The following is a 9,360-nucleotide window of genomic DNA, read 5'->3' as shown; positions in this document are numbered from 1 at the left end:
AGGAGTTAAAAACCTGGGTTTTGGTCCTGGGTGCGCTTAAAGCGGCTAAGGAGGAGAAAAAGATCCAGGCAGTCGCGAATGGGGTTTTTGGGGTGGGTTCTGGGACGTCTGGGGTCCCGGAGGGTGCGGAGGAACCGCTCCCTTGCGGCGACTCCGTAGCCAAGATGGCGCCGACCACGCCGGCCGTTTTCACAATGGCCATGGCGGCGCCCGAAACAACTCCGGAAGGGATGGCGGAAGTTGCCTCATCTGGGGAGGCGCCGCCATATTATCCCCGCCTATACCCCTGTTTGCAGAGCTTTCGTTCACCTGAGGGGGGTGGGTCCTGTCCGAGGGAGGGAGAGTCATGGGGGGAGGCGCGCCGTGGAGGCGTTAAGCCACCCCTAGACCCGCCCCCGGAGGAGGGACCTCATCCCGCGAAAGGGGAGGAACGAAAGGTACTGCCTGCCCCTACCCCTTTGGTTTCGCCTCCCGAGGAGGGGGAGGAGAAAGGGGAGGAACAAAAGGTACTGTCTGCCTTCACCCCGTCGGTTTCGTCTCCCGCGAAGGGGGAGGAGAAAGGGGAGGAACGGAAGGAATTGCCTGTCCCCACCCAGTCGGTCGTGGTTCCCCGGAGGAGGGGGGAGAAGTGGGAGGAGCGAGAGATATCGCGTAAGCCCACTGATTGGACTGACATTTGCGATACAATGCGAGAGGTGGGGCTCAAGGAGCGGGACTGGGCGGTGTTCCCAATTGTAGTCAAACAGGAGGGACCGGTTTGGGTACCTTTGGAAGCAAAAGCAGTTGCTCGGTTTATAGAGGCGATTGACAAAAAGGGATTGAGATCCCCGATGACAATGAGTGCCTTTGAGGCTCTCGTAGCCCCAGGTCCCCTACTCCCATATGATATTGAAAGCCTTATGAGAGTAGCCCTCGAACCAGTACAGTTTACTGTGTGGAAGGAGGAGTGGATAATACAACTCAAAGCTGTTTTAGCACAGGCTGCGCGCGATCCACAGCATCCAGCAAATGGGAAGGAGGGAGATCCAAAAACTGATTTAATGAGGCTTTCAGGTTCATCTGCGGATTTGGCTGGATCTGCAGAGGCAGCTTAGGGACCTCCGCCCAGGAGAGCTGCTTGCCACCACGGGGGCGGCTACCTCTGCTTTTATACACTTTATAAGAAAAGCAGAGCCTGTAGCCCCGTGGTCAGAGATTATGCAGGGTCCCTCAGAGTCATTCTCTGAGTTTGCCAATCGATTGATACGGGCAGTAGAAGGATCGGAACTGCCTAAGGAAGCGCTGACTTCTGTTATAAAGGATTGCCTGAAGCAAAAGGCTCATAAAAGTGACTCTTCAGAAAAAGGAAAAAGAACAGATAAAGAACTGCTGCTAGTACCAACGAGAAGGACATCTGTTGTATCACTTGCTGTGTGTCTTTGTGTAATTGCATTCATTACCGGGGGAGAGGGTACTCACTTAACATCACAACCAGAAAATATTTGGGTTACATGGTCTAATCGAACTGGGCAGAAAGATTTCTGCCTTAGCCTGCAGTCAGCCACATCACCGTTTAGAACATGCCTTATAGGTGTACCCAGGTGGGACCCAAAGGAGTTCAACGGATATGTGCATAAGAACAACTGCAAGAGAGATGCAGTGGACAAAGTTTTCTTTATGAAAGCATTTGAGTCTAAATTCACTGACTGGGCCAGAATGTCTGCATGTTTTATTAGATCCTTGAACACCTCCTTGCCCTGGGATCCACCAGAGTTGCAGCTTCTTGGATCCCAATCGGTTGGTAACGTAACATGGAATAAGAACTCTCAAAAGTGGGAACGCCCGGTTAGATGTTTGTATTTTTCGGGTTTTAGGACACCGGGTCAACTGTCCAATCGCAGGGTATGGGAAGGCCTACTCGGGAATGGGGCACCATTCTCGGGAACAACTGGGTCGGAACCCTTTACTTTACTTAACCCCATTCAATTTGACACATATAGCTTGTCAGGGGCATATTGTGGTTTCTCAGCTGAAAGGGTGGAGGGATTCTCCCGTCCCTGCTCCGGGGATGGCTCCAAGAATGGATTTGCAGACCAATGCATAAAGCAGGGTGGGAGGTGGCTCTCTTACAATCAGAAGTATGTGGTACGTCATCCTAACGGGTCCACCTATAATCTCTCATGCTACTGGGGCCCTGACGATCTGGCATGTTCTGGTTGTTGTTCTCGAAAGGAACCTTTAGCTGGGGAAGGAATAAACTGCAATGGTACAGCCAAGGCCCTTCCTAAGGACATATTTTTGATATGTGGGGATAGAGCTTGGCAAGGGATACCAAAGAATCCAGTTGGGGGGCCGTGTTATTTGGGAAAGCTGACATTGTTGGCTCCCAATCACACTGCAATGATAAGTGTTATGAAAAAGATCAATCGAGCTCGACGCCAGAAAAGGTCAATAAACCAGGATTGTAGTGATGAGGTTCAGCTGTGGGGTCCCACAGCTAGAATCTTTGCATCCGTCTTAGCTCCGGGAGTAGCTTCAGCCCAGGCCCTAAGAGAAATTGAGAGATTGGCATGCTGATCCGTGAAGCAAGCTAATGTCACCACAGCAGTCCTGTCGGAACTCCTGATGGACGTTAACAACATCAGATGCGAGAGTGTAGGTTGACAAAAGATTCAACACAAGCTGGAGATGTGTGCTTGCAGTCCAGAAGGCCAGCTGTATCCTGGGTTGCATCAAGAGGAGTGTGACCTGCAGGCCGAGGGAGGTGATTCTGCCCCTCTGCTCTTATAAGACCCCATCTGGAGTACTGTGTCCAGTTCTGAAGTCCAAAGCTGAAGTAAAAGGAGTTGTCAGAGTAGGTCCAGAGGAGAGCTACGGAGATAATTAGAGGGCTCATGCACCTCTCTTATGAGGACAGGCTGAGAGAGCCAAGGCTCTTCAGCCCAGAGAAGAGAAGGCTCCGAGGAGACCTTATAGTGGCCTTCTAGTACCTGAATGAAGCCTACAGAAAAGCTGGGGAGGGACATTTTATAAGGGCATGTAGTGAAAGTATGATGGGAAATGGTTTTAAACTGGAAAAAGATAGATCTAGACTAGATAATAGGAAGAAATTCTTTACTGTGAGGGTGGTTGGACATTGGAACAGGTTAGCCAGTAAAGTCATGAATTCCCCCTGCCTTGAAAGCATTCAAAGCCAGGCTAGGTGGGGTTTTGAGCAATCTGGTGTAGAGGGAGGTGGCCCTCCCTACAGTGCATGTATAGGGGGGGTTGGAACTAGATGGTCATGAAGGTCCTTTCCAACCCAAACCATTCTATGATTCTAAAAGATTAATTTAAAATAGACATTTTGGTATTCAGTGTCTATAGTGCTATGGGAAGACAATGCTGGAAAATGGTTACAACGGCAGATACAGCTGAATAAATTAAGATTACAAACATAGAACCACTGCGCTGAGGGTGGGGGATGTGTTAGTTTTTCTTTCTCATGTTATTTAACTAGATTGCTTATTCCAAAGTTTATGTTTATTGAAAACACCCAAACAATTCCTGAGCATTTTTACTAACAGTATTTTAAGAATCAGATTCATTAGTCTGTGGATTTCTACTAGATTTTAAAAAAATGAAAGCTGATGGATGTTCTGGTCATAGGTATTATGGTAGGAATGAAGGTCACATAAATCTTTGCCTTGTTTTTCTGGACAGCGTTGAATAGTGGATACTTGATGCTATTTTACTTTCATGACATGGGAATTCTAAGGCATGAGAATAATCCATCAACCTGAAAAAAGACAAGTAAGTAAACTACTTTCTTCTTGTCCTGGAGAGAATGTAATACTTGTGGATTGTGGACAGTACTACATATGCCTTCCTTCTTGTCTATGGCTATGCAATGTCATGTGACCTTGACTCATTTCTGTGTAACCCACTGCACTTTCTTATGCCTTAGAGAGAACAAATAAGTAGTATCTAAAAGTCACATACCCACTTTACAAAACAAAATAACCAAAGCTGTTAAGATAAAAAGCAAAGGTCTGTGTGGCAACATGTTCCTCTCCTATCGGAAAGTAATATGAACCATATAATTATATAATTACTTAGGTCAGAAAAGACCTCAAAGATCATCAAGTGCAACCTCAACCTAACCATAGTGCTCTAAAAACCCTCTGCTAAATCATATCTCTGAGCACCACACCAAATGGTTTTTAAAAACACCCAGAATAATCTCATGTACACAGACGAAAGATTCAGGAAAGGTCAGGTTGCTTAATAGAAACACAAAAACTTGTGGATTATTTTTGTTTATTTGTTGGTTTGTATTTGTTTTTTAATCTTCCTCTATGATATGGGTACTCTAAATGTATGGGCCATACATACACACATACACATTTTATTTTCTGTTAACCAGTGGGCAAATGTTAAGCATACTGCATATTATATAGGTTTCCTAGCAAATATATTTATCTTTGTGCTAAATTTTCAAAGTGTACTTTGGATAAACACATCGGTTTTACAGACAGCATCATTTTAAGACTCCATTTAGATGCAATACAACCTTTCTTTCTTAGAGGTACCATGATTTAAAGCATTTTTCTTTCACTTATTTCAATACATGTAATGAAAGTGCTGCAACATGTTCTGAATTGATGAATATTTTGCATAGGTTTATGTAGATTACTACTAGTAGAAGGGAAATAAATATGCTTTATATTTTAGACATCATACTGTGGAATTGTTGAAGGCAAGATAGTTCTATGTTTTGCTGAAGATCTTTAGACATCCCCATCCATAAGTTTACATAGTCCATCATGAGGTAAAGCTCATGATGCAAGAAATACAGTGTGTACAATATAAATACCCTGATGAAAAACTGGCATTTGAAGTTTTTTTCTTGGCCTTAAAATGCGACAATTTTACTGCACCTGTACCTCTCACTACACAGAGCTGCAACACAACCAGATGCATCTGCATGCCTTTTGTATTCCTGAAAAAGCATTTATTCTTTCTTTTCATTTTATTTTTAATATAAACTGTCTGGACTTAAGCAAGGGAGTTTTTCAAATACCTGTTGTACTACCCATATGCAATACTATTTTTAAGTTGAAAACAAAGATAATGAGTAAGCCCAGACAGGTTGCCTTACCAGCCCTTCTAGTGGGAGGGCAATCAGAATATTTTAGGCCAGCATATTCTCAGCCAGGAATTTTCCAAGTTGCACCTGGCAAACCTCTTACTGAAAGTGGAGGAAAAAAAAAAAAGCTATTGGAAAAAGGTGTGAGGAGGGGAAAAAAATAAATAAATAAAAATAAGACATCTGGCTGTTTAGTGTCACTAATGAAATATTACATAAAATGTTAAGTGATGTAAATTAGAGCAGCTGCTGCCTGATGCAGCTTTCATCCTGCCGTGACTATCCCACAGCAGCCCCAGCCCAGCTGCTGCCTGCAGCAGCCCTGCACACAGGACCTCACACTTGAAGGGTGCAGCCCAACCCCTCCTGCCCTGGGGCTGGCAGAGCCAGCAGGCCCTGCTGCACTCCCACATGCAAATATCTCTGGAACATCACCGGTACTCACACCCCCATTACTCCCAGCACAGCACAGCACAGCACAGCACAGCACAGCCCCTCTGTGCACACCTTGGGCCTGTCACCTGTGCATGCCCTGCTGCCTGATGCCCTGAGTCTGACACTTATTGCTGGCACTGGGTTTATTTAAAACGAGTGGCTGTGCATGAGAGAGGGGCTGGGCTGTACAGAATTCCTGCTTAGCAATGATGTGGTTGAGAGCCTCTGGGCAGAGATGAAGAGATAAGTAAATAAAGCAGATGTTGTGGTGTTATAGTCATCCCACCCAGGCTGAAAACACCAATGAATTATTCGTAAAGGTTCTAAGAGATCAGCTCCCCTTATCCTTATGTGTGACTTCAAAACCACAAGATGTAACCTGGGAACACCACAAATCTAATACAGATCCAAGAGATTCATAAAACAACTTGCAGCTCTGCACAGCACTGACAAAGGCACTGGTAGCAACACAGAGACTTTTCTGTAATATTATTACTTTACTCAGTTTGACTCAGTATGAGTCCCTGAGGGCTGGTTGTGGCCCAACTTTTTCTGGCCAGCTGCAGGGGCTGCCAGCAGGGTGGCAGGAGGTGCAGTGGCCGCAGAGGTATGGGCTCTCCTCTTTGGGGCTTGCATATATGCCCTGCATGAGCGCACCCTGACTGTGCTATCACTTCAGGGACCTGGAACTGTCTCCCCCAGCTCCTCCTGGGCTGCTTTTTGGACTGTCTGCACTGGAGCCGGGATGGATGGAGGCTGGCTGTGACACTCATGAAGGGCAGTGGTTGAGGGGACAGGAAGCTCCGCCTCCACACTGGTGTTTCCTGTGTGCTGCTGAAGGGCTGCAGGCCATAGTCAGCAGTTTCTGGTGGGGAGGCAGCTGCACCAGGGGTACCTGCAGGGCTGCTCTCCTGCCCGGTTTCAGCATGGAAGGCCTCCAGGCCAAGCAGATGTTGCACCCCCCTACTGCACAACGGCACAGCTTGGGCAATGAGCCATCACACAAAGATGGCAGCCTGGCTTTGCAGGGAGCAGAGCAGCCACACAGTCAGCACACTCTCATCCAGGCCAGAGAAGCACAGTTCGGAGATGAAAAGGTGAAGCACTGCAAAGGCTGCCATGTGGTCAGCCCCAAAGAACTGCCTCAGCTCCTGGTGCAGCCAGGCCAGCAGGAGCCAGAGCACAGCTGGCTGCTGGCAGAACATGGCCGCCCAGGTGGACACCATCCCTGTTCAGTGTTGGGGTGCTCTTCTGGTCCATGTCACACACTGTCTGACCACAAACTCTGTTGTCCACACACAGCGAGTGCAAGATGGACCTCACCCTGCATTTGCAGAGGGGGCCCACCACTGGATGCAGCCAAAACAGAACTGGTGTGGGGCAGCAATGGTCCAGCTCAGTAACCATGCTGTCCAGCTGCTATGGTGGACAGGAGAGCTCAGGCGATGAGGGGCTGCTCCTCACACCACTGCTGAAGCAGCAGGGGTCACGATAGAAAAGGAAGAGAGGCCATGGTCACATGCTGAGCCCGGCAGGGGAGGAACAAGTGCCCAGGTCCCCTACCAAGGAAACCCTCCAAGCTGCCCAGGCTGAGGTGTCCTTCTTCCTCACTAGCCACAAAATAGCAAAGACAAGAGGGCTACAAACTCAGGGCATTTCTCCAGCTGCTCAGTGGGCTTTTTACATACCTATCATACGCCCAGTAACCTTATTTATTCTCACCCTAGAACTACCGCATTTAAATACCCCAGATAACCTACTTCGTTACAAAACGTAATTTACAGACTCATTGAACAAAGAGAAGCTGCCTGGTCCCCTGCTGCAGACAATCCATCAGGACAAGGGCAGAGCCCTCCAGACAGACCCCGCGCAGCCACGGCTCAGCTCACTGGTGCAGATGGGCTCTGTCATCCGGACGTTTAATGTGGATCCTTCGCACGCGTTCGATGCGCTCTCGCTCCTCATCTTCCTCCAGGTGATGGGAGCGGCCAGCTGCTCCTCCTGTGGCTTCTAGGAGCGCGTTGTCGGGTCCCCTGCCATCCTGAGACTCGTACAGCAGAATGTTCAGCGTCTCCTCATAAATGCGGGCTTCGGGGAACTCCACCTTTGTCTGTTTTTTCTCAGTAGCATAAACAATGGAAGTGCAACAGACTTCAGCAATCTTCCGTCCCTGCCCGTAGAAAGACCAGCAGCAGATCTTGTCTCCAGTCACATCTTTTATAAAGAGCACTCTCCCATTAAACCTCAAGGACAGCTTATCAAATAGCTCGATGTTTTTCAGCATGTTGTCGTCAGAGTTGCTGGTATAGGAATATTTGTTGTTGCTTCTGTTGTATAGCAGCTTCACTGCTGGCTTGTTAGAAGTGGCTATAAGTTTTTGCTCTTCCTTGGAAGATGTGATGACTGGTACTTTGCAGAATGGTTCATATGCATCTTTGTTCTGCAAGGCTGCTCACTCCAAACCTCACAGACATGCTGGAGTGCAGGCACAAGCCAGACTGAGAGAGAGAGACTGTGTCCGGCTACAAGCAGTGAGGGCCAGGACGTCACAGTCCTCTGCTGTGTATGTCACTATCCCTCACCTAGGGGTACTGGTGCCAGTGACATCACAACAGGCGATTATCATCTGCAGCACTCCTATCCCAGCAATGCCATCTGGGTTTTCCACAGTACCTTGGTCTGTTCCATTCCCTATCTGCTCACTGTTGGCATTTCACAGCAGTGTCTGAGGCTTTGATTGAGTCTTCCCATGTCACTCCATGGATCTCCTCATCCATACAGCACTGGGGTGCCTTCAATGAAACCCGTGTCTTCCTCTGAGGCAGCAGGACACAGTCCTACAGATTCACTCCCCCACAAGCCAACACTGCTGCCCCGCCCTCTCCATGCACTGCTTCCTTCCACACCAGGTCAAAGACAGCCTGTGGCTCACTATTGTAAATTTTCTCCTATCCTTTCCTCTAGTTGAGAGCAGCAGGGGTGATCCCCTCTGCCCAACACACAACAGGCCTAATCCAGGCTCTGCCTCCTTTCTAGGACTGTAGACAGGAATGACGCTGCCCATCCAGAGGGGCTCACTGGAGACTATGGAGGCAGTGACACTGGAACACTTCTCTTACAGGAAAGGCTTGTGTGACCAGAACCGGTTCAGCATGGGGCAAAAAACAGGAGAGGCAGTTGACATGAGCTGCAAATAGGGGGGTCAGACTGGAAACAGAAAAATCACACCAACTGGACATCAGAATCCATAAGCCTGGAGGTTCTGAAGTGCTGGGTGGCCACAACCCAGTCACTACTGTCACAAGCCAATAGACACACAGTCAAATCCAAAAAGAAAAAGCATTGCCATGGACAAATATGACAGTGCCATCATCATTTCCAGCAACATCTAGATGCTGCAATATGAGAAATCTACTTTCTTCATTTAGTTAATAGAATCCTTAGAGTTGGAAGGGACCTCTGTGAGCTATCTAGTCCAAGTCCCCTACAATTAATAGGGCTGCTATCAGGTCACCTCACAGCTTTCTCCAGGCTGAAAAGCCTCGTCTCTCTCAGCATGTCCTCATTTTACTGTCCATGTCACTGATCATTTCTGTGGCCCTTCCCTGGACTCACTCCAACAGCTCCATGTCTCTCCTGTACAGAGGACTCCACATCTGGATGCAGTACTCCAGGCAAGGCCTCACCAGTACAAAGTAGAGGAGTGGGATCATTTTTCTATTCTTGCTGGTCATGCATATTTTGATGCAGCCTAGGATACAGTTGGTCTTCTGAGCTGTGAGGGCACATTGCTGGTTCACGTCCAGCTTGCCATCCAC

The 9,360-nt window shown here is 47.9% G+C and overlaps 1 pseudogene; it reads right to left on the bottom strand.

Moving 5' to 3' along the window:
- Positions 1–7,146: 7,146 nt before the first annotated feature.
- LOC146753646 (BTB/POZ domain-containing adapter for CUL3-mediated RhoA degradation protein 3 pseudogene) lies at positions 7,147–7,995 on the bottom strand (annotated as a pseudogene).
- Positions 7,996–9,360: the final 1,365 nt, after the last annotated feature.

This window comes from Coturnix japonica, chromosome Z (assembly GCF_054131305.1).
Source record: "Coturnix japonica strain WE chromosome Z, WE-NBRP24, whole genome shotgun sequence".
Taxonomy (NCBI): domain Eukaryota; kingdom Metazoa; phylum Chordata; class Aves; order Galliformes; family Phasianidae; genus Coturnix; species Coturnix japonica.
This window is presented reverse-complemented; position numbering and strand designations above follow the sequence as displayed.